Source organism: Thermobia domestica, chromosome 9, assembly GCF_964235325.1.
Source record: "Thermobia domestica chromosome 9, izTheDome1.hap1.1, whole genome shotgun sequence".
Classification (NCBI taxonomy): Eukaryota; Metazoa; Arthropoda; class Insecta; order Zygentoma; family Lepismatidae; genus Thermobia; species Thermobia domestica.
In genome coordinates, this window is record NC_137462.1 from 207,174,172 (window position 1) to 207,201,527 (window position 27,356).

The window sequence follows — 27,356 nt, forward strand, 5'->3', positions numbered from 1 at the left end:
AATTCATGTGACGCGAACTATAACTCTATGGTCTATGGAACCCGGGGGTTCAATACCGCGTTCACAAAAGCTCTCCATTGACTTCTATCCTTAGCCAACTGGATCCAGTTTCTACTTTGTATTCTTATTTCTGCCAGATCCATCTTCATATTGTCGTCCCATCTCCTCCTAGGTCTTCCTAATAGTCGTTTTCCGGTTGGTCTTCCAGACATAGGTGCCGACACGAAGAAAACATTGGGGGGAGCTCAACTACTCTAAATAGGAACAATGGATGCAGGGTTAGTTGGTTGAAAACCAACTGGTTTTAATCAGAGTGGATTTAGACACCTTGAAGCCTAAGTCCCTCCCCCCCGCTTCGTTCTGGTTAACAGTTTTCATTCACTTTCTCACTATTTACGTTACCCGTTTCTGTGCATCAGTAATGGACTACTGACAGCTCGTCACAATGCAGTTACAGCCCTCTCCTCTGGTCTAGTGGCTAGCGCGCATGCATTTGGTGTACATAGTCCCGGGCGCGATTCCTAGTGGGAGAGCATTGAACTACAGTGGGTCGGATTTCAGCTTAAATTGTAGATCCACGTCTCATATAGCCTTGCTGCTGAAAAGATACGATGAATCATAATGAAGAAAGGACGTTGGCAGAAGAGAAATGCCTCGACAATTATTACAGTCAGTTTTATCGCCTTTCTTGTGAATTGGAACCATGATTGATTCTTTCCACTCTTGTGGCAATTCTTCCTTGTTCCAGATAAGGAGAATGAGTTTGTGTATCTTGTTCCACAATTTTTCGTCTCCAGCTAAAATTAACTTCGTCTACACGCGAAGCTTTGTGTTTCTTTAATTTCTTTACAACTACTTCTACTGCTATTCGGTTAGATTCTGGAATGTGCGGTTCTGGGGTGTGTATTTCCCTTTCTCCACGCACATTAGTTTTTGGCTGAGTGTTAAGCAATTCGTCGAAGAAATCTTTCCATCTATTTAAGATGCTATCTGTATCTGTGAGAACTGTTCCGTCAACTTTCTTCAATATAAAAGCACGAGGTTGATAGCCTTTCTTAAATTCGGTGATCTCCTTACACATGTCCCGAATGTTTTTATTTTTAGTATTATCTTCAAGTTCCTTAATTTTAGCTTTCAAAAAATCGCGTTTCTTTGTTCTAAAAGTTTTGGAAGTTTCTCGCCTGATGTCTACGAAATTTTGTATAGTTACATCATTCGGATTTTGTAGCCAACGTAATTTTGCCTGTTTTATCTTCTCCACTAGTTGAATGCATTCTTGGTCGAACCCTGTTCGTTCCTATGTATTTCCGCGTATCCTGATTTTTCTTTTGCTGAAATTTTAATGCTATCTCTAATTTCAATCCAAGTATCCTCAATACTAGTGCACTCCGAATCTTCTGAAACCGAGAATCTATTCGAAACTTCAATCTGGTATTCCCCTCTTACCTGGCTCTCTTCTAATTTCTTTAAATTAAATATCTCCGTTTTCAGACATTGAATATTTCCTTTATTCAACGATAATCTCTCCCTTAGTATCGCTACTACCAGGTAGTGATCAGTGTCACAATCAGCTCCTCTAAACGGCCGAACATCAATTATATTAAATTGTCTTCATCTATCTACTAAAACGTGATCAATTTGATTGTGTGTTTTTCCGTCTGCTGAGGTCCAAGTATATTTATGAACGTCGTGATGTGGAAATTCTATAGTCTTCATGTTAATGTTTTTGGATGTTACAAAGCCCACAAGTCTAACACCGTTGTCATTACTTTCCTTATGCAGACTTCCGTTCTCTGTAATCGGTTTGAAAATATCCTCTCGTCCTACCTTCGCATTGAAAACCCCTAATAGAATTTTCATATGGTATCGCGGGAGTTGGTAAATATCCGTTCCTCTTCTTCGTAAAAACTGTATTTTATATCGTCATGCTTAATTTCTGTTGGGGCATGTACATTTCAAACAATAATATCACACCACCGCCCCTTAAAAATAATAAAAGAAAGTCTATCGTTAACAAATTCAACCCACTTAATTGCTGATATTATTCGTTTGTGAACGAAAAACACTGTTCCTAATTGGTGAGTTTTATTTCCTTTCCCGTAAAAGAACGTAAAATTTCCGGAATACACAGTTCCATTTCCTTCCCACCTAACTTCCTGAACTCCTACTAGGTCCATCCTGTATTTCTCTAACTCATTCGTTACTGATTTTAACGCACCTGGCCTATAGAGACTTCTAATATTCCATGTTCCAAATCTCATGTCCACATTCTTTTGCTGAGGTCATGCCAAGTTATCAGTCCTGGCCCGAGGCTTCTGTGAATGTTTCTGAACAATGCCTATTTTTTAATATTTTTTTTTACAAGATGAGGTTGTTAGCCCCACCCAAACCTCCAAGCTGGAGGACCATTCCTTGTCGTCTGTCCGCAACTGCTTATTCAGTATATTCGCAGCTAACCTCTATATTTAGAGGCCCTCTCCTCGATCTTCAACCTAAGGACGTGCTATGCCATGGTGACAGGAACCCACATTACACGGAGGAGCTTATGTTGCTTATGTTAAGTTGTATCTTCACGTCTCATATAGCTTCGGTGCTGAGTAGGATGCTAAACTAATTAAGTAATATTTGTCGAAAACACTTGATACAGACAAATTATATGGTGATTTTGCGCTGAAAAGTTTATACGTTTTGAAACTATATGTTTAAAATTTGATATCCGCTGTTACCAAATATTTCCCTGTAAAAGTTCGGATCCCAGCCTTACGTCCTTGTAGTTTACCCTGGATACTGCGTTCATTCTAACGCAGGCTAACAAGGCTCTGGTGACACCAGGATAAACATGTTATAATGAGACGAGGTGGGAATGATGTTTCTTGGGATCTATTTGTTTATGGCAGTCCATGTTTGTGCAATTGTGTTGACGTGACGGGGACAAATGGCCTTGATCCTGGCGTCCCCATTAGAAACTAATAATAATAATAATAATAAAAGTTCGGATACTTTTTACAGTATCTTTGAGTATATAAAATAGTTACGGTGAAAATTAACGTGAAATGTTTGGCAGGTGATATCGTCGCATAAATTTCGATATATTTCAGAGTCTCAATTTAAGCAAACGGGAAACGTTTGAGTAGTGAGTTCTGTTTTCAGTACTTTTTTTTTTAAATATATAAATAGATGCGTATTATCTTCATAGGCTCATACTAAAATTAGTAATGTTTTGGCGCCGTCGTGGCTTTGGAACTTAGTTTCCTTGGCATCGCTACGAGATAGTCACAAGTTGCCTTCTGTGTAGTTTATAAGTCGACAACCAGCAGCGCTCCTCCCCTCTCTTGCTCCTCTTCTAAAGTCTTCCTTCCTCTTCTGCATAATCAAATTATGCAAAATTAGATTCAAAGACACTTGTGGTTGAGAGAGAGAGAATGGGGTGAGAGACGGAGAAAGAAGAAAGTTTAGGGAATACAATCGAACACACGCTCACACCAATATATTAATTACATACCCAGTTAAGACCCTAAATTTCAGTTCAATACATGGCTAATAAGGGGAACATTTCAATGAAGTTGAGCTTCGTTTCCGATAAACATTAAAATATTTGTATTCCTGTTCATTTTAGGGATTCTTCACTGTTAAATTGTTACAGTTCCAATCTATGGTGAAAGTGGCCCTTGTTAGAGTTCGATGAGGTCACATTTGGTTTTGATTTGACGTTAAACTGCAAGTTAATCTTAACTGTAAATATATTAAGAATAATTATAAGGGTAATAGTCAAGAAGAGGCTTTCCTTTAATAAAATCAAAATTATTTTTAGTAATTAACTTTTTGCAATAGCTAATGAATATGGGGATGATACGCACATTTGCTAGAAATTGCGCTAATGAGAGGTATTGCATCCATAGAAATGAACTGGAATTAAATTGCATCATGAAATAAGAAAATGCAAAAATTCAAGTATACTATAAGTTCCTAGAGATGCTAGGGTGGATTAAAAGAAAAGTTTCCCTGTACCTCAATCATTTTAACATAATATATATTCTGCTATAACCTAGAACTGGACGATGGTGAGGTTTGCTTCTTGCAGGTGGAACTTCTTTGCCTGCCTCGTTCAAAGGCTCACAGCTTCCCTGGTTCTTCCTTCTCGTCAATCTCGAACTCTAGAGTACGACTGGTTTGGCTTATCGTCTTTCTTCGGGCATCGAACTACCAATTAAGGCTTCTTTCCTTCTTTGGATGAATGGAACAATCATGTCAAGTATATGGCACCTGTAACAATATTTGGTTGAGTAAGATATTATGCCTGACTTGTAGTCTTGAAATCCATTTGACCTTCCTTCTTGGCTTCTTCGTTTTGGCATCAGTACTCTCGGACCTCCTCTATCTAAGAATCGTCCAAACTGTCCAGAAAAACTCTAAACACAAGATTGTCATGTAAGATTTTCGAAATCTCTTGGTCCCTCCAATTATTCGTATAATAGTTTAGTTATTTCTAACATTCTCTTGGTATTATCACCTTTGTTAAGTTCCCTGGCTTCTTGATTATAATATGAAAACAGGGAGCAGGAAAATTCGGTGTAGGAAATTTCGGTGTAGGAAAATTCGGTGTAAGAAAATTAGGTGTAGGAAAATTCGGTGTACAGAAAATTCGGTGTACGGAAAACTCGGTGTGGGGAATGTTAGGTGTAAACAAAGATTCGTTATAGTAGGCCGTAGGATTTATTAAACACTCAACTTTGAGGATAAATGAGCGTATTAGTTTGAAGTTCAAATTTTGTGTAGAACGTACTTTTACTGTCTACTATCATTTTTACTGTTTACTGTCTACTTTATATTGCTTTATATTGAATTGTGTTTCTGAAATTATTGGAATTCTAGATTTCGAGGGATTTTAACATTTTATGGCCCTTACATGACGAGAAATTAGTCTTCCAATCAGACACTTTATAGTCCTCAAAGTCCTCCAATTAGACACTTTAGTGTGTTTACCTTAAGGCAAACAAACTAAAGTGTCTGATTGGAGGAGAAGTCAACTATTTGTACAACTATTATCTGATAAAACCATCCTGCTTTATATTGCCCTTTCCAGTAAGACTTTTTTGATCAATATATTTTTGCATCTTACATATATGTATATACAGAGTGATTCTTTGAAAACTAGCGGATTTCATTTGGCTCTAGAATTTCTAACTGAAGTCAGATTTTCATGCGGTTTGCTGCAAATCATCAAGGAGGGGTGGGAGATTTATGGGACTATGTTTACTGGTTTAAATTCATCCGGGGTAATATAGAGCAGGTCGCAAGAAAAACAGCAAATATTCGCCATTGTACGTTACAGTTCGAATGAGATATTGGATATTTGAAGCGAAATCAGATGTTGAATAGAGATTTCTTGGGTGACTTAGAGTCGGTACCTGACATCTTTCACAACATCCGCCAGTAAGGTCCGATGCTTCCCTGTTTTCCTCAGAAGCGATCCTGTTTTCTGCAATTTATTCACTAACGACCATATTATGTTTCTGTCTGGGGCAGAACGTGAGGCAAAGTTGCGTGTAAATGCCCTTTGCGTAGCAACAACAGATCCCGTTCTCCAAAAACTTTTTAACGATAAAATCACGTTGCTCCAAAGAGTACATTATTGTAACTGTGTGCTGATCATATTGATACAGTAGCACAGCATAATTCTCAATACAACGGTCCAGTTTCTTGTTTCTTATTGACCGTCGCGAGATTGCCATCTAACGAAGAAACTCAAATCTCCACACCGTACCTCACCTAATTCCAATTCGATAAAGTGGCGAATATTTGCTGTTTTTCTAGAGGCGTGGCCGATATTACCCCAAATGAATTTAAACCAGTAAACATAGTTCCATAAATCTCCCAACGTTCCTTGATCATGTGCCACAAACCGCATGAAAATCGGACTTCAGTTTGAAATTCTAGACCTAAATGAAATCCGTGAGTTTTAAAAGAATCACCTTGTATATGCTCTATGATGTACTATAGGAAAGGTATTTTTAGTTGTTCCTTTAACTATTCTCTGAACTTATAATTGTTTTATTTCTGACAAAAAGTGTCAGCTTCATTGTGTGATGAAAAGTAGTTTATAGTAATACCCCGCGAAAGACATGCAAGAGGTAGTGGACTGAAGGCAAAAAAGTAAATTTGCTTTTCTTGAAATAGGAAATATTTTATTCGTTACATTTTATGGTTTTCGTTTTCACAATATGAAGTGTCGTAAATTATCGTAAGTGGTAATATTCAATATGTATTACACCGAATCTACCTTACACCTAAATTTCCCCACACCGAGTTTTCCGTACACCGAATTTTCTGTACACCAAATTTTCTGTACACCGAATTTTCCTACACCTAGTTTTCTTACACCGAATTTTCCTACACCGAAATTTCCTACACCGAATTTTCCTAGACCCATGAAAACAATAGGGTCTTGTATCGGAAGACTAGGGCCTAATGAATTATGTGTAAATGAATATCAGAGTAATACAAATATATATTTATTATTACTCATGTGTTACTAGAACTAATTCTAAATCTATTCCTTTACTTCACTTCCCAAATTGCCATTTTTCAGATACTCTTAAGCCATAGGGGGAAAGAAACTAGTCATACGCTACACATGAATGTGCGAGCAGTCTTCGGAAGTAACGTAACGCAAGTAACATGTTACTTGTAACGTTACATTTTTTCAAAAGTAACTGTAACGGTAACGCGTTACAAATTTTTAAGCAATGTACCTAGTTTGCGTTGCTTTTTTTTTTTGCGTTACATTTCGGATGAGTAACTACAATACATGTATTTTTTTTCTTTCCTATAAGTGAATTTTTAGAATGATACAATGGAGCTTCAGCAATGTCAGTGACCGACAGTCAGTCACGGACACGCACAGAAACAGATAAGATCTTAGTGCCACTTGCTGTCTTTGGAAAATGAGTACAGCCTCAGGGAAATCATATGAACCGATTGCAAGCACCTGAAAGATTTTGTCGTAGATTTAGTCTGGAGGAAATCCATCGAAACTAAAAATTTCAGTATGTCTAATGTTTCTCGATGGCTTTTACCTAATTTGAGGGTGCTGAATCTGAATCTGCCGGGTGTACAAATGTACACCTTGAGCGTTTCGAGTAATTCAAGATGGCGACCAATATGGCGGCTGTAAAATTGATAGGAATATTTTTGGAGTATTGTATCGACATGGGTATCAAATTATATGTTTTTTGGGTTGCAGATTCCAATAATAATGTCAAAAATGTTATGAAATTGATACAAATCGAGGTATTCAATATGGCACCCAATATGGCGGCCGTAAAATTGACAAGAATATTTTTGGAGTATTGTATCGACATGGGTATCAAATTATATGTTTTTTGGGTTGCAGATTCCAATAATAATGTCAAAAATGTTATGAAATTGATACAAATCGAGGTATTCAATATGGCACCTAATATGGCGGCCGTAAAATTGACAAGAATATTTTTGGAGTATTGTATCGACATGGGTATCGAATTATGTTTTTTGGGTTGCAGATTTCAATAGTTACTTCAAAAACCTTATGAAATGGATAGAAATCAATATATTCAATATGGAATATTCAGATTCGTGACCCTCGAGCTAGATACATACTTAGAACAATATCTGATACACTGAAATTTTGGATTGGGTGTTGATGCTTTCTCCGTCACCGCAACTCACCTTGTTTGCGCTCCAGAACATTTTTTCCACATTTTGGGCTTCTTTATATGTATTTACAAAACCATTCCTTTCTGTGTGGAAAAGAAAACAAACAACACAAGCTTAGGTTTGAAGATTCTCTTATATTTTTTTCCTGGAAGTTTTCTTAATCAAGAATTATGTTGATGGCTACATTAATGCGAAATTTGTACATTTACAATACAAAATGCCGATGTTTCTATGTTACTCCGCAACAAAATAATAAATATCACAGATCAGTCACTTGTCAGTCTTCGTCAGAAGAAGTATCCATGTTTTCGTCTTCTAGATTCCTAGTATTTTGACGTGTGAAGATATTCTGACATCGTTTAGAGGCTTCACAATTGCAGAAGTAAGTGCAGCTATTATGATTTGCCACACAGCCACAACGTCCTTTACACATGTTTTCAGAAGAACAGCCGCAACTCACCATCTTCAAGATGTCTTTCGGTGCCATCACAGTTCCCGGTGGTACAGTAACTGGTTCCAATGTTTTGTTCAACTCAGCACGATACCACCCAAAATGTGTCGGATCCATGTCTGGTGGGTCTGGTTTATCTGCTTGTTTCCAAATACAAGCCTGGAACTGAGCTATTTTTACATTTTCAGAGAATGCCTCCGCAGTTGGTGGCAAGCTCTTCAACTTCGGGATATGTACGGCAGACTTCTTTGACAATTTCTTCAGCCAGACATCTGTTCTGACATCAGACATTGTAGGGCCAGTTATCCCACTACCATAGCAAGAAGCTATAAACTCAGTTGCCTCCTGAATCACATCTTCAAGTAGTGATGTCTTATTTCCAAGCTTTTGAAGCTCCTTCCCACTTTGTAGTACTTTCATTGCCTTCTGCTTTCCAATGCCATAAAGAGTAGGAACTGTATCGCAGCCAGAAAGAGAATGAAGTGCTAGTAAGTTTGAAACAATACCACGGTGTTTGGACACAGACAATCCAATGTCAATAACTCCTCTATGACTTTGAGTTGCCTCCATAAAAATGTTACAAGTAAGTTTTTGTGTGTGGTATTGGTGCATCAGGAGGAGAAGAACATCCATGTCATCACTAATTACATTTATTGTACAATTTCTGTCCAGCTGATTGGCTACCATCACTACTTGTGTGATAATTATGACATCAGCCTCTTCGTGAGTGTTTTTCATATCTGGACGTTCCTTGATACAGCCAGCAGTTATTTCTGTTGTAACATCTTCTGGTCCAGTGATGAATAGGCTTTTGGTGGAATCTGATGGCAACCCTTCTGTCATTAGATACTTGCAGATCAGCTGTACTAGTTGTACCTTATTCTTCGTAACATTCAGCACAACTTGTTGGGAGGGCAAGGACTGTTGAAAGACAATTTATGATACCTGCTACATGTTGATCCTGTTCTGACGTTTCTTATTTCTCCTTTGGTGCTATACTCCTTGTATTTGTCAAATATCAGGTACACGTTGCATTTATTCAATTTTTCAAGCACATATGACCGATACAATTTTATGAAGTCAAGAACAGTTCCGTTAGATGGCCAGTTGATCACCTACAAAACAGCACAACCATCAAGTATGATAGCATCTTCGTGCTTGTACGATCTCATAGACTTCTCTACCTGTAATATTTGTTTCAGTTTTGACTTACTTTTGCAGAACCTGGGAGTCCCATATTCATCAAACAAAGATGTGAGGACAGCGGCAAGCTCATATGAAATCACTCCTTTAGCATCAATATCTCTTGTAGATGTGAGACATATTGCACGCGTGTACAAGAGTTCTGAATCAATGACACCAATACTAGCTGTTCTTTTGACGTCATCGCAGGAAACATTAAGAACCGTTGTTTAGATTGGATCGTGAAAACCAGTTGGTAGTTTTTCTTCGTAAGAACCCAACACCTTCTCACCTATCTCAACAGCATTATCAACATTCACTTTCTGGGAATAAATTTCCCTGTCACAATATTCACAATAGTTTTTGGGTGATCATCGGTCTTCAGAGGATCTATACCATGAGACAGCTTTTCCTTTAACTTAATTCGGTCTGCAGCATCTCCTTTTACTCGAGATGGCATTTCTTCCTTATGCTTAGTTATTTCCATATTTCGTCCAGTATCCCTCATGACATAAATATCATTTACTAAACGACTGCAGGTGTGAAGGCTGAAAGCCCATTGCTTCACTGCTGATGGATTTAGTGTAAGTCCGATTATTTCTCCTGGTCCATGGCCATAACGCATAAATGTATTCTCAATGGACATGTCTGACCATATAGCATTCCAGATACCTGGTTTGTGACGCAGAACATGTTCGCCTTTCATAAATCGTTCTAGTATTTCACTTGGAAGTATCTCTTATTTTGTTTCTGAGATATTTTTCCTAAATTCTATGAAAATGCTGCCATCTGTGAGCACAAAATTAAGATTTTACGATTTATTATTACTCATGTCAGTAAATATTTTTTTCAAAAATAGGTTTCAGAAATGACAACATAAACTTCTTTTGCAGCCGCCATATTGGGCGCCATATTGAATATCTCGATTTGTATCAATTTTATAACATTTTTGACTTTATTATTGGAATCTGCAACCCAAAAAACATATAATTTGATACCCATCTTGATAAAATATACAAAAATATTCCTGTCACTTTTACAGCCGCCATATTGGTCGCCATCTTGAATTACTCAAAATGCTCAAGGTGTACATTTGTACACCCGGCAGATTCAGATTCAGCACCCTCAAATGAGCTAAAACCCGCTGAAAAACATTAGACATAATGAAATTTTTGGTTTGGTCCAAAAGTAGGGTTTTTCCTCCAGACTAATTTTGATAGCTCAAAATTAACATATTCAGTTAGTGAACTACGAGTGCAAAGGTAGTTTATTTTACTTGATTGCCGTTGTTTTTATAAAGATGGAAAACAAAAATATTTTACCGTTCGAACGTTTGAAAGAATACTTTTTCTTAAAAGCTGAGGATGATGGTGGACAGAATTTAGAAGTTAAATGTCTGAAGTACCCCGGCAGGAAATATTTATCAACAACTAGGGTGCCACAATTAACGATATACAATTAAGGGGTTAATATGGATAAACGGTGTTCTGATGAGCAGGTTTACTTTATTACTAGAAAATAGTTTGTTGATGGTACGTAATATTGGAGTGCTTTCAGATCAGTCTGCGTATCCTAGAATCCCGTCGATTATAGAGTTTAGAACAATTAGCTTTAAAAAGCATGTATCGATTTTAGAGTTATTGGCAAGTTTTGATTCACTTCCAGTGTTCTCATTTTATTAGTTGCAGTGTAATGCTTCTCTATATTCATTTTTCTCTATTTTAATTTTTCATAACAACATTGTCATTATTATATATTTAGTTTAGCAGAATAATAATAAGCAGCCATTTTAACGCAGTATGGCATTCTAGTCAGTGTTATACTATATGAAAATGTTCATATAGCTGTCAAGTAAGGATTCCTTCTTGCATCTACATAAAGCAATTCAGAACGTGCAATATTGCTTTATAAAGTCAGCGAAGCACATCAAATTTCCTATACAGTAACTGTCCGACTGTGGAAGGATATAGGAGCGCTACTATTATCAACCCACAGTTCTAAGCATTTACGATGATTGCGGAATATCAGAATGTGCAATAATAATAATAATAATAATAATAATAATAATAATAATAATAATAATAATAATAATAATAATAATAATAATAATAATAATAATAATAATGGTAGTAGTAGTAGTACGGAAAATGGAATATATATATATATATATATATATATATATATATATATATATATATATATATATATATATATTCAAAGATTCGGACCTAAAAGTAACGCGTTACATTTTTACAAGTAACTTACCAACGCTGTGTGCGAGTGGTCCGCCTATCTCTGTTAGTCAAATGAGTTAGGCATTTTCAGAAGTCGGAGTGCTTTATATCGGAGGAATATTAGTTGACGTGTGCAGGTGAATGTTCATGTATATTTATTTATATAGTAATTTGCTACTGTGTTTATCTGTTCGTTCAGTTCATCCCCATACCTTATAGTTTTGAATCATAGAGAAAAGAACTGGCCACTGTATCCCTGTTCTGTTTGCTTAGTGGCACCTCCACCAAACTCCATGAGATAAATGGGGTAGAATATATATTATGGCAGGACATTTGGGTGACAAGATTAAAAAAAATGATACAAAATGAAAATAACATTTTTATTTTTTCTTCTAACGCGACTGAATTTTTAATGTTTGCATTTCATTAACATTGAAGACGTATAAATGGTCATGGGAAAGGGACTTTTTTTTTATTTTTATTTTATCGATTTAGTAAGAAACGTAACAACTCTTTCTCGTCATACCCAAAGAAAAAGCAAGGTAGTGGGACGGCAAGGGGTTGAGTGGAAAATGAGAGAGAGAGAGAGAATAAAGAAAAGAGCGATTGAAGAAGCAGGTTTGCAGTCGCTGGGATAGCCTTGCTATGAGCCTTTCTATCACAATGTATGGGTAAAATAGAGGATGGGGAGTATGTAGTCCAGCTCTTATCGTAGAATTTTTCTTGGAAAACGAAGTGAAAATGCTGCAGAGAGAAAAAAAGATGCTGCAAGTACCGGCATGGCTGAAAATCGTCCTTCTTTTGGTTGGATTTTTTTTAAAGCTTATATTTATACAAGTGTTTGGAAGAGCGGATTTCACTCGCTGTGTGATGTCATGGAGTGAAAAAAAAAAGAAAGAAAAAACTCCTGAAAATCTCCTATTTTCCGGAACGTTTTATGTCCTCATGAATCATTTAACTGGTTTTTCTTTTCCTTCCTTCAGACTGACCCCTCTCTCATATCGGCTCTTTTTTCTTCGACTTCTTCCTGTGACTGACTTTAGGTAAGTCGATTCGATTCTGATTCGTTCATTGTAATGTCCATGCAGCAGCACATGGCGTCGATTTCAAGCAGATCAATAATGTAGGTAAAAAGAAAATACCGAGCTTCTAGTGTTTGTTTAATTTTATTTTCTTCCTCTTTTTATTCTCTTCGTAGATGTTTATCTACGTTTCTTCTCTTACAGAAATCCAAAACTACTGAAAGTTAAGATCCAAAAAAATCGATCTTCAGGACGTCTTTTGTATGCTGTATAAATGGTAAGATCTTGGGGAAAACTTTTTTCTTTTCCCTGGACTGAATGTTCTGCGTTCAGTTACCGATAAAATTGATGAGAAATATTTTCAAATACATCAAACAATTCACTGTCTTATTTATCTACCTCATGGAAGTCGTGAACGAATTTCGAATTCAGGTTAGATTTCTGAACGTCTCTATTTTCCCCTTTCCCAAAGTCGTCTCGAAATGTCTTCCCAAAATCGAGACTGTCGGGATTTATGATAGTGGTTCTGTCTCATGAGGGTGAGATATTGTGGTGGGGAACGACCTTTACTGTGAAGAGTGATCTTGCATGATAGTCTGTGTGTTCACCAACTGCATGGATTCAACGCTTGGCCGTGGTTTGAAAACCACGTTAGTAGTATGTTCTGCCCTTCATAACTCTCGTAGAAATGACGCTTAATTAAAAGACCATTGCACGAAAATCACGCCGCTCGAGCTCCATTGTTGCCGACTGACAGGCTCAAAAAACTAACCTACACTTCCAACCCTCTAATTTTCAAACAAATAAACTACCTTGCAGTTGTAACTTTTACCACTAGAAGGCAGACGCTTTTAAAGGGGATGCGTTTCAGTACGGAAACATTATTTGAATTTTAGTATCTAAAAACTTTCGACATGTCCCTCGTATAAATTTAGTTTTTGATTTTAAAGATAAATCAAAGAATAGGCAGTTTTTAGCATTTAAGCAATTAAATGTGCAAGATAGAATGAAATAGGGAAAATAAATTTTGCTGAAGTTGAAGCAAATACGTTCCCAAATGAACTTTAGAACTTCTATTTTTATTATGTCTCTATAGCATAAAGAACGGCATTTTATCTAACTTCAAGTTTCTAATTATAATCACACTTGTTAACTTAATTACAGAAAATAAATTTTACACAACCTAATATAGCAAATTGCTGGAGCACCGCGAATTCTATTGCAGGTCGCTGTGTACGACTTTCTGGTACACCAAGACAGGAATGAATTCAAAGGAAATTTGAATGAAAAAAATTCCCGGGTGAATTTTGAACATTTGTACTAGTGTAATATAGAAATAAGAATACACGAAGAACTCTCCCAAATGGATCATATCTCCCCCCCCCCTCATCAGGTGGAATGTTCGATTTCATTTCTGTACTCACACCATTTGATAGTTTTTTTTTTTAAAAGGCATTTATATGCTTCACTGCTTTATCATTCTACATATTACCTTATGATCTGTTCCTTAAATCCCATCTTTTCTTTTGGTATCAGTCACTGGAGATATTCCAACAAACGTTAAATATTTACTTTTCACGTATCGTTAAATACTTTGGAACATTTTAATACTATTGAACATAATTATTATTTCATGTTCACTCATATACTAGCTAACTCAATTATCATAACCAATTCTTCAAATTGTAATGTGTCGTTAAGCATTGTTAATGATTGTTAATCAAACCAATGGTTAGTGTTTGGTTGTAATTTAATGCCTCCGTTAAGCACCAATATGTATATGTGAAGCATTATAGTGTTCAGTTGTTATTGTTGTTGTTATTAAGCACCAAGTCAAGACTGAGTCATACAAGTTAACTGCACAGAGAAAAATCCGTTCTCCGGACAGCGGCATATTGTACAAATATACGGTATCCTCTTGCTTACTATAGAAATTAGTACTGAACATACGTTATCCGTATGCTACATATGCACTGCTCTTAGGTGTTATATCATGCCGTTGCAGGATGTCTGACATCTAACAGTTTTCCGTATATCACATGCATATACTTATGTTACCTTCGTCAGCTATATGTTATATACGTCCATTTGTATGTGAGATCCTGACTGCCTACATTGTTTCATACGGAAAGTACGTATAGATGGAACACTTATACATAAAGTATTATAAAACATGCGTTTTCAGTTATACGTCTGCTGTACGTTAAGTCCAAAAACTACATGAATTACGCATGTAACCTATCTTTCTAAGTACGCCACCTACGATTTTTTTCCTCAGTGTGTAATTCGAGGCATACATCTCCATTTGGAACGAACACGGCGCCATTTGAAATCAAAGGTAGAAAAGTGAAATGAAGTCGTTAGTGTGATGTCCCATGAGTTGATGATGCCTTTAAAGTAAACGAGACGGATGATTAATGACAGTAAATCATTATGAAATAATTGGAGGAATGATAATGTAGGAGGAAATGGGATAATCTCAAGAAAAACCACAAATATGATGTTGTTCACCATAAATTTACATCGCTTGGGATCGAACCAGGGACTTCTCGCACTTAAGGACTATCTAACTGGCTACTAGAAGGTTTTCTGTGTTTGTGCAAGCAACCTATGCCTATAAAAGGATCTTACTTTTTGAAATAAACGTTCCATGCACAAACCAAAGATTTTCCCTTCTACGTTTCTTCTGTGAGAAGAAGAAAAGCGTGTTTGGATGAAGCTTAAAGCCAGAACCAGAAAAGGAGATTTGTAAACAGAATATGGCAATAATGATTTATGTATTAAACATTGTAGATGTCTTCTGTAAAAGAGGGCACCAGCTGTTATTCTTGAGAATGATTTTTAAAGAGAGAGTGTTCATCAGAGCACAGCTGGCGATCTCGAGAGTTCATTCGTTTTTTCTTTTTTCGTTTTCTATTGATACACCCAAATATTGGCGTCTGTGTGCAACAGTCCGTAAGAAAGCTTTGAGAAACTTGTTTGCTCTTTTTCTTCCGGGAAGAGGGCTTAAGCAGCTAGAACAGGGATGGAAATTGTATGACAATTATCCCTAGATGTACATTGTACCGTAACTTAGATGCCGTCTGGATAATTTTCAATAAGTGACTCTTTTTGGAACGTAGTATCCAAGACAATTCTGAATTATAGGCAGAACTTCAGGAGGAGGTACCTAACAACGGATGGATCGTAAAGGTCGGGCCCTACGAGTCGCAAAATCCTTGATTATGATGCTAGAGACGTGAGATGTTGACAGCGATAGTAACTCCGACAGAAATTGATGTACCGCACGAAAACAGTTAAACGACAATGGAAATAAATCCTATGATTAATATTGATTCATGATAAAATATAGAATTTGATGAATGAGTACTGCGCGTTGATTTACGACTATTCATGCTATTGTAGGAAAGGAAGAAATTGTAAATATTTCTTCATCGTTCGTGAATCGTGTATATATCATAGCATTATTCATCGATTTTTTAAAAATGAATTATTTCTATAGAAGTGGATACGATTTCCGTTTTTTGGTGTTTAAGTACCGTTAGTTCTGCATGAACAATGTGTCTTTTCTCTTTTTCCCTTTTCGCGTAAGTAAAATAAAAGAACTTAGTCGATCGAGCATACATAATTAGAATAATTTTAACTGATGGACACCTGTATCACAGTTTACTTTAAGATACTTCTATCACATTTATTATTTCCAAGGATATTTTATTCGTCTAGTTAAGGTTTTTTGGCATTGGCGGATCGAGGAGATAAAAACTAGGGGGAGGGCAGCTAGAACCCAGACTGTGATAGTTATATCATGAATTCACTATAAACTTTTAAAAATACATAAATACTGGTAATAGCTTTAAAAAATATTTTTGTCACTCATGGCTCCGGCCTAGATCCGACACTACTTCTTGGTTTGTGCACTCAGAAAAAAATTGTAGGTGGCGTACTTAAAAAGATAGGTTACGTGCGTAATTCCTGTAGTTTTTGGACTTAACGTACAACAGACGTATAACTGAAAACGCATGTTTTATAATACTTTCTGTATAAATGTTCCATCTATACGTACTTTCTGTATGAAACAATGTAGGCGGTCAGGATCTCACATACAAATGGACGTATATACCGTAACATATAGCTGACGAAGGTAACATAAGTATATGCATGTGATATACGGAAAACTGATAGATGTCAGACATCCTGAAACGGCATGATGGAACATTTAAGGGCAGTGCCTATGTAGCATACGGATAACGTATGCTCCGTACTGATTTCTATAGTAAGCAAGAGGATACCGTAAATTTGTACAATATACCGCTGTCCGGAGAACGGATTTTTCTCTGTGTGGTAGCGAGATGTGTGAAGGCAAACAAATAACTTACAGTTAGCTATGCCTAACGAAAATAGATATATGCAGGGCAGATTTCAAGGAAACAATATTTTCTCCAACAACTGTACAAATATTTAGATTCTCTTATTATATTTCATAGATTCTCTTATATTCTAACCAATCATAACTTTTGGCTACATCTCATTAACCAACTATAATTTTGGGCTATATCTCATTAACCAATCGTAGTTTTGGGCAACATCTTATTAACCAATCATAATTTTGGGCTATATCTCATTAACCATACTCTATAGTCCTCTTGGTAGTGCCATACCGAAAAGCTCTAGATTAGTGTTTATTTCAGTGTGAGTTTCATCTTAATAGGTGGCTTGGTTATTGAACATAATCAATTTTTAGGTTTACAAAAAATCAATTTTTCTCCATTTTCTCGGAAACTAGGCGTAAGAACCTACAATATCTCATATAACTTTTTCAACTCAGTGAGACCTATCGATCAAAATATGTTCCATTATTGGACATTTTTTTCTTTGTTAACTGTAACATTGTAGAACCGTACTTATTAACGAAATACTTATTTCAATTATTCAGGCATTTGTTAATAATTGAAGTACAGTAATACCTAATTGCCAATTAATTCCCAACTGAAATAATTTCTTATGTATACTTACACATAATTTCCCCCCCAAAAAAAGAGCTCCCTTGTGGCAAAGCGGTTAGCGTGCGCACCTTTGATGTGGGAGACTAGGTACGATTCCCAGCGGGTGCTCATGTGGTTTGGATCCTGTCTCATTTAGCCTCGGTGCTGAACGGGACGCTAAACTCAAATCAAAATCAAATTTATATTTTAGAAAATAGGAAATAGATCTACAATGATTAATAGTTTGCCTCATGTAAAGGTTAATAGTTTGTCTCATGTAAAGATAATTCAATTGACAAAAAAGAATTGTTTTATATGATATCTAGGAAAATAGTAAACGCATCTAATAAATAGGAATGCGACTTATGTATGAACGGGTGATAGAGTATCTGGAGTTCCGGTTTTATCCGCTATTTTGAACACTGAAATATTTATCAGCCTAAAATTAATTTTTGATTCGTTGTATGTTTATTTTCTTCTTTTGCTTGCATGTTTCGAATACATAATACTATACTTTTTGATTACATGCTATTTTTTATAATACCTTGACAGTGGAAGTCTCTTAAAATTGTAGACTAAAAAATTTTCCAAGTGTAGTTAAAATTATATGCATTTGGAAGTCGAATATGCAACTGTAGCAATTAAATTGTATTATTATAGGTATATGTTTACATTTATTTTCTTTAATAATTAAAAAAAATAGTACTTAGTAGCAAAGTTTGCGCACATAACTTGAATACTATGATTTGTCAGTTCAGTGTTACTGAGGTACACTCATGTCCAAAATGATTGTCGCATATGTATAACTTTCTCCTTGTAAGAATATAATTTGATAATGATTTTGCAGGGTACTTTTAATACTGTACTATGTGTATAATCGGGAAATGTATATTTGTGGTAAATTTCATAGGATATGAATTATAAATATGAAAATTAGAATGAGTAAAACAAAATGTTGCTAAATGGACAAGAAAGTTTTATGTTTCGATTTATTGTTCTTATTTACTGCTCTTTTGACATGTAATTTGCCACATACATGTCTTTGCCGATTATACATATACTAACATTATAAGAAATACCAAGTGAATTCGTTATCAAATTATATTCCTACAACAACACATTTGTAGATATGCGACAATATTATGTGGACATGAGTGTACGTGGTATTGTGTCATTAACAAACTCTTCTACATTTCTATTACAAATCACGCAAAAATAAAATAAAATAAAATAAACCCTATGGGCTTTATGCAAGTCGTTCTGACACGTGATTAGTGCAATACTAAAGAGTTCGACTAACATGTTTCCTGCAGTAGTGAGGCCTTTAGTATGACGCTAGTCATACGTCAAAACAACTTTGCATAAGGCCCTATGTATTTTCGGTGTGAGAAAGACTTGAAGGAATGATAATGTTTATTGTTGTTTATTGATTGAAGGATTAATTGGAATTTAATGTCTCTTTTGAGCATCAACGCCATACTATTCAGATTTGTATCCGATGTCACCACTCTTACGGTAAAACATGCTAAATTGATTATTACAGATAATCACAATACATACAAGTAAACTCAATAAGATGCTGGGTAGCATGGTCCTTTAATCCAATTCTCTTGGATGCGACATAATATCGTGGGAAACGGTCTATACTTTGAAGGCTGATCTTGTATGGCCTCTGCACCGGATTGAAGGCCCAATCAAGGTTTGAAGCTCACGTTAATAGTAGGTCCCATCCTTCATAACCTCGATGCTGCATATGGACGCAAATTAGAAGAACTCAGACAGAAGAAAAGTTGATAATTTAATAATGATACTAAATACAAAATATAATAATAATAATAATAATAATAATAATAATAATAATAATAATAATAATAATAATAATAATAATAATATGGACCAAACCTTTTTAGTTTAACAACACCGTGTTTCTCATATTACGTGCAATTGTACTTACGTCAATATTAATGTGAAGATAGCATATTTTCTAGCCATTGGGTGTAGATTTATGAAGAAAAGTTTACATTTAATTATACTACTACTTAAGTTGCTACTTGTATATGTAGGGTAATTTGCTATTAAATTTAGAGTAGCAAACCAAGACACACTGTTTAGAATATTTATAGTTATATACCAGTTGTATGGTAATTCAGGACAAAACTCGGTAAGCTTACGATTTAGAAAACTTCCAACCCTGGGCTCGAAGGGGGCGTCCTCATCTTTCGGATTTCCCCGTGATACGTTCTTTACGTTTTTATCTTTCCTTCCCCCTCCTTTGTTTCCATCGGTGTATTATCTTCTTCTTTTTAAGCTAACTAATGGTTGCTGAAAAACGATTGGTTATATCGGATGCAAGAATGGAACTAGGCGGAGAGGAAGGAGTAGTACCTAAAGGTTGTTGGCAAGAGAAGAAATTTTATATAAAGAAGAGACCAACTGAAGAAGATGACGAAAAGAACAGAAAAGGGTATATCCCCTTCTTCTTAACCAGCATTTCACACCCAAGCTTGCAAATTTTCTAATTGATGGCTTCTTGAATATGCAACGGGAAGGGTGTAAAATGAATTAAAGTGGCTTAGAGAGGGAGGGGGAGTAAAGAGCCCAACTAACTTAAGTGAGAAAAGGTGTACCTAAAATATACATATAGTATGGAAAATAGATGGATTGAAATTCTTAAAAGTAATCTTTCAACTTAAGAACTTCGTGTCCTTGAGGGAAATTAGGGGAAGGATAGTTTGTGCGTAGCGTGCAAAGTTTGTCTTCAATTTGTAAAGTTATTCAGCACGGGAATGTAAAATTAATGTGTTCATGCTTTGATGCATTCAATTAAGTTAATTATTTAATTACAATTTTCGTTTAATTAATTACATATTAATGTTGCATTAGGACTAATAAGAATATTTGGCAGATGTATTTTATTTGTTTATCGGTACTGTTATGATGTAGCAGCTATTTTGAACCCTATATTTATTATTATTATTACTATTGCGTGCACTTTCTTGATGATATCACTACACAGAATATTTTACTGCGTACATTTTTTATCCTCAGGTGAAATTAAATTTTCTATCCTTTTTACACGTAACAAAGCTGAGTATGTTCATCATCAGTTGCATGAGCATTGTGCTTTAAGTAGCATACCACTTACCGCAAATTGGTAAGCATTCATGGATTCTAATTCTCCGATAATATCTTCATTTTGACTTAGGTGTTACGCTTTTTAGTACTGTGTATCAACTGTAGTCTTCTACCCATCCTTAATAAAACAATTTCTTCTTAAATAATGTAAGAAGCAATTTCTTTACTTTATTTATTTTTAATTATAGAACAGGTGTCTACTTTTCGATAGTAGTATTATTAGTGATGCTGTGAAGTGTGAAGGCGAAGTAAAGGCACGGATAGGATTGGCGAAAGAAGCTTTTAGGAGGAAGAAAATACTAAGTTATAATGTGGGACCTTGAGTAAAGAGTTGAGAAGCAAACTCATAAAATGCTTCGTGTAGAGTATTGTACTGTATGGGCTAGAAACATAAACATTACCCAAAAATAATGGAAAAACGACTGGCTTTCAAAATGTAGGTGCGGAGAAGAATAAAGAGAATTAGCTTGGTCGAGCGGAAAACGAATGAGAGGGTGTTGGTGGAGGAGAATAGAACAATTTTAGATATTATTAAGAAGAATAAGAGAAACTGATTGGGACATTACCAAAGACGCAACTTATAATGAGGGACGTGCTAAAGGGTATGGTGGCAGGAAAGAGAGGGAGAGGGCGAAGAAGACTATAATTAATAGATGATAGCAAAACAAAAATCGTACGTGAAGACGAAGAGGTTAGCGGAAGACCCGAGGAGCATGGAAGCTTCTCAGCTGCGGCAAGTAGCCTGCCAATAATAATAAAGATGATCCACCAAAGTTACACCACATTTACAATCAGTTTCTTCCTATTTAATTATAGAAGAAAAGTGTTACATCACATTTATAATCAGTTTCTTTTCTTTCTTTTTGACTACCCATCCAAATTGTTACACCACATTCATGTTCAGTTTGTTTTATTTCTTTCATTTTAACTATCCATCAGAGTTGTGCACTACATTTATAATCAGTTTTTTTATTTCCTTTTTTTTCACTACTCATCAAAAGTGTTACACCACAGTTATGATCAGTTTATTTTTGTTTTGTTTTCGATTACCCATCAAAAGCGTTGCACCAACTTATAATCAATTTTCTTTCTCTCTCTTTTTAACTATCCCTCAAAATTGTTACACCACATTTATTACTAGTTCCGTTTATTTATATCCCTTTTCTTAACTACATGTCTATCATAACTGTTAGATTACATTTATGATCAATTTGTTTTTCTTACTTTTTGACTACGTTTATAATTAGTTCATTTTCTTTTTTTTTCTTTTTAAGTATTTATCAAAAATATTATGTCATATTTGTAATCAGTTCCATTCTTTCGTTCAGCTATCCAATAAAAGTGTTACACAACGTTTTTAGCTTTTTCTTCTTTTCCCTTCAATTCTTGGTAACATTTTCTTATTAGCTTTTCGTATTGGTTAATATTCTGTATTTGTAGAAATACGCTGTATTCACTGAAATAGTACTTAATGCGTTGAAGGAAATTAACTTGTATTTTTTTTAAAAAAAAAAAAAAGTTTAATGTACTAGGTGAAACTGGAATTTATTTAACTATAATGCATCCAAGTAAACCTAATATAGCACAATTATAAATAAATACATAGGTGATACAGATGTGAATTTTAAGCCATGCGGACCCGTCGCTTACAGGGGGCTAGAGCAGTGGTTCCCAACCGATGTGTCGCGAAATTTTAGAATTTAAAAATTATGAATAATTTAATAATAAATCTTAGTAATAAAAGTGTTTACATAAAAAGTGACGAAGAAAGACTGAAAGGCTTCGAAATGTGGGTATAGAGAAGAATGGAAAAAATAGTTGGATCGAGCGGAAAACGAATGAAAGGGTGTTAGAAATTGGAGGGGGGAGAAAACACTTCTAGATATTATTGAGAAGAGGAAGAAAAACTGGTTGGGACATTGCCTAAGAAGAAATTGTATCATATTTCAGGTGTCTACTTTTTGATACCTAGGTAGTATTATTAGTGATGCTGTGAAGTGTAAAGGCGAAGTAAAGGCACGGATAAGAATGGCGAAAGAAGCTTTTAGGAGGAAGAAAATACTATTATGTGGGACCTTGAGTAAAGAGTTGAGAAACAAACTCATAAAATGCTTCGTGTAGAGTATTGTACTGTATGGGCCAGAAACATTAACATTACCCAAAAATAATGAAAAACATCTGGCTTTCGAATTTACGTGCGGAGAAGATTTAAGGGAATTAGCTTAGTCAAGCGGAAAACAAATGAGAGGGTGTTAGAAATGGTGAGGGAGAATAGAACAATTTTAGATATTATTAAGAAAAATAAGAGAAACTGGTTGGGACATTACCTAAGACGCAACTTATAATGAGGGACGTGCTAGAGGGTATGGTGGCAGGAAAGAGACGGATGGGGCAAAGGAGACTGCAATTAATGGATGATATAAAAATAGAAAGATCATACGTGAAGACGAAGAGGTTAGGGGAGGACCGTGGAGCATGGAAGCTGCTCATCTGTGGTAAGTAACCTGCCACTAATAGCAAAATACCTATGATAACAATAACAATGATAATAATAATAATAATAATAATAATAATTAGTTAAAATCGAGACAGACTGTACCAGTCAACACCTCCAGCTTTAGCAATAATGCTCAGAGCTATATAGAGTCATTTTTAAAAGTAATTGGTTCACTATAATAATAATAATAATAATAATAATAATAATAATAATAATAATAATAATAATAATAATAATAATAATAATAATAATAATAATAATAACTATAATAATAATAAATAAAGATATCAAACAAGTGTGTGGCGATGTCCTGGACGTTCAGAAAAGTGTGCTGCCAGTCAAAAAGGATTGAGAAACACTGGGCTAGAGAATAGGACTGTTTACGAAAAATATTATTCTTGTAAGCATGATAATTAAGCAATTGCGTTTTGATCAAATTTGCAAATTAAAATGTTTTACATAGATATGAGATTAAATTGTCTCAATACATGAAAATACTATATTTTTAATACTGTTATTTTCAAGGCTTGAAATAATCGTGGACTGCATTGTGCTTGTATATCCATCCGAATGTCGGACGGGAGAGTAGTGTTGCCAAATATAGATAGTTCGCGCTTTTGAAAGCCAAAAAGGAAAATAAGAAACTTAGTGCACTGCCTAATCGATTGTAAATGTTTTAGTTTTAAGTCAGTGATGAAAAAAATATATATATTATGTTGTGGCATGTTGTTACACTAATCATAAATTTTCGCTAATTTCCTTGAGGCAGAAACACCAGTGTTACAACTTAAAGTAAAAATTATTAACGAACTCAAAAGTTCATCGCGACAAAAATAAAAGCTTCTCATATATTGGCTTACAGTGCACACTCATATAGAGAAGGCTCTACAGAGCTAGTTTTTAAAGCAATCTATATCCGCGAAAGTCAACTTTGCTATTACAGGGTGACCATGAAATCTGATATCATATCCTAAATCTCCCAAATAACTTTAAATGTTTAAAAATTACCTATTACTTTATTTTAAAGAACATTATTTCAGAATTTTATCAGAGGCATCACCGAATGTAGTAGGCTGGAAGCCAACTTAAATATTTTAAATAGCAAATGGGGAGAATAGATGTATCGCTGACAAGAAGCATTTTGACACAATTTATGTTTCCAAGAAGCAGGAACTCCGCTCGTATGCATTTTCATCCATGTAAATCCTCGGGTAATGTAAAGAGAACACTCGCCTGACTGTGAGTATTATGTTAGACGAGCAAACGCACGAATAATGTGAGACAGATTTCAGTAACTAGTATTATACTTAACAACAACTTCTTTGATAGACAAATTCCTTGTAATAAAGAGCAAATCATTACAATTACTGCTTGTACGACATGCAAGCGCATCTGGGAGGCGTAGGAGAACATACAAATGCCAAGAATCGAGTGGAACCACCATGAATAATCAATAACTATTGCTTCGACATAGCCAGGCATACAGAGAAAGAAACATTATATATCCTCCTGGGGTATCACATGCCATGAGTTTTCGAGAAGTTGCAAAGATAATATATTTTCAGTTTTTCGCCCCATGATGATGCCGGCTAAGCTAAAGGAGACGGTGATGATAATAAATGAATGGAATGGAATGAAGAAACCCGAGAGCCCCGAGAAACCCACGCACATGGTGTTTGTCCACCACGAAGTTCAATTGGCGCGAGCTGAAATCGAACCAGTGTCCTCATGCATCAGAATTGAACGCTCTACCACTGAGCCACCGCGGCCCGCTCAAAGTTCATCTACTGCAGCCAGGGTGAGTCTCTGTTATGCATGTTGTTCTGCGATCTTGGATCAAACTGTTGAGTAGGCGAAACGTCAGATGAACACATGGACTATCCCCACCTCCAAAACGAGCCGTGGAATTTGATGTTCATCAAGGAACTGTGGAACGTTACGTACAACATACGATCGCGCATTGTCCTGTTACAAAGAGGTCCAATTCAGGAACCGCTGAAATGAGACTTCAACAGGCTCCGACACCTCAGCGGTAGATGGTCAACGTCCTGTTAATACGTATTAGATGCGAGTGAGAACCGAATCCAATAGTACAATTTGTAACACCAATTACTAACAACCTCTACATTTTAAATTAGAAAACAAAGTTCAACATGTTTTTATCAATGCTACAGCCAAAACTTCTCAGTTTTATGTTTAACTTTTACGTATAGATAAGTATAACACAGTGATATAGAAGTATCTAATTGTTATTTAAAATACAGAAATCTTGGAAGAACAATGGTCTCTACCGATCTACATTTGTATGGTATCAATTCCCATAGTTAAGCAGTAAGATAAGTTGATTCACTACACTACATATAAAAGATCACCTTAAACAAAGAAGTTTTAAAGTGCACAGGCAAGAGAACAAAATTGTATTATTTTTCATTCCGTAATTTTTCCTCCATTACTTTGCCTAGTACTGGTGACGAAACGACAGTGAAACTTGTGGAAGAAGTTTTGAAAGTTCGAAGCGTGAAGCAGAACATAGCTGATTCTATTTAGAAACTATCTGAAGAGGAGAGGGGGCCGCAAAATAAGAAGCAATTTATTCCAGGAATTGTTATTGAAGATGGTGACCCTCTCGCGAAGAGATTGCACACAATTTCTTCAGTCGGCGTTGCGAAGTTCCAACTTCGTTCGTCCTTTTCCCCTTTATTTTAAACGGTGCCAGTAGTTCTTATAGTCGCAATTTAGGAAATCGAATTTCCTGGTCGGCGAAAGAAATTGACGAAAGAGGGAAAGAGAGAGAATTTTAAAAAAAAATCTTTATGCAGTAAACATGAAGGGGAGAATTTTTGTTAGAGAAGATGAGAGGGAAAAGGCACTCTCACACACACATACACAAAGTTAAAAAGGGCATAAAATGATCTTTACTGAATTTTCATATACTCAAATTAGTCATAACTTGCACTTGATCACATTTGTCATCCTCAAGTATTATTTTCGTCATCAGTTACTGAAAAGTCTCTTGCGATGAACTGGAAAGTTTACATTTTATGAGAGTGCACCCAAAGGTTGTGGGTCTGTAAAAGAAAACAATACATTTATGGTTTAAAATTATTTTCACTTCTTAATATGATGTTTCCCTTCATTTGGACCAACGGTGCTTTAAAAAGTGGCTGTGATTTCACGCTGCACAATTTCATTAAACGGGAATAAAAATTCGCGAACAATATTAGAATACTATATATAGCCAGCCAATTACGAACTTTTATTCGTATTTTACTTTGATTTCAAAGTTAATATCGTTTGTCAAGAAGATGAACAAACAAGAAAAAAGATTACTACACATTACTTCATGTTAGAAAATTTATTGTCAACATGAAATACGATAATTTTTGTAAAGTATTAGGTATGCCTAGTGATTTTTACCTACCCGGAACAAGATTTAAAGGAATAGTGAGATATATATCAATCGATACATCTCGGTGAACAAAATGATATGAGTCAATTTAAATCCTTGTATACAGTTTTTTAAAAATATTATTATATTATTATTTTGTAAATCTAAAGATTGATGCTGTACTATAACCACGCTATCTGTTATGACAAAAGCTGAGACTGAAGTGTACCCCCATCAAGCTTTTCGTTATGACGTTATCGGGACGACAATATACAGTATGTTTAATAAAGTATAACGCAAAATTATCGATAAATCTAAAACTTTAATTTTTACTTAAAGATAACATTGTGGAAAGCCGAGATATATACCAATCGTCAAATATAATTGAGCTAAGTAAAACTACATACATGAGGATAACTTTTCATGAATAGTTTTAGAGAAAATCGAGGGGGGGGGGGACTATAAGTTTTATTGCTGTATAAGGTATATGGGTCGTTGCCAATAATAACTGACGTGGAATAGATTGTTTACTTATTTATTAATATGTACTGTATATGTAAAAAATACACTGTTAACCAGAAGATTGTATCTGTTTATTATCATTTGTCTTCCCCACACAGAAAAATCCGTTCTCCGGACAGCGGTATATTCTACAAATATACGGAATCCGCTTGCTTACTACAGAAATCAGTATGGAACATACGTTATTCATATGCTACATACGCACTGCCTTTAGATGTTACATCATACCGTTGCAGGATGTCTGACAT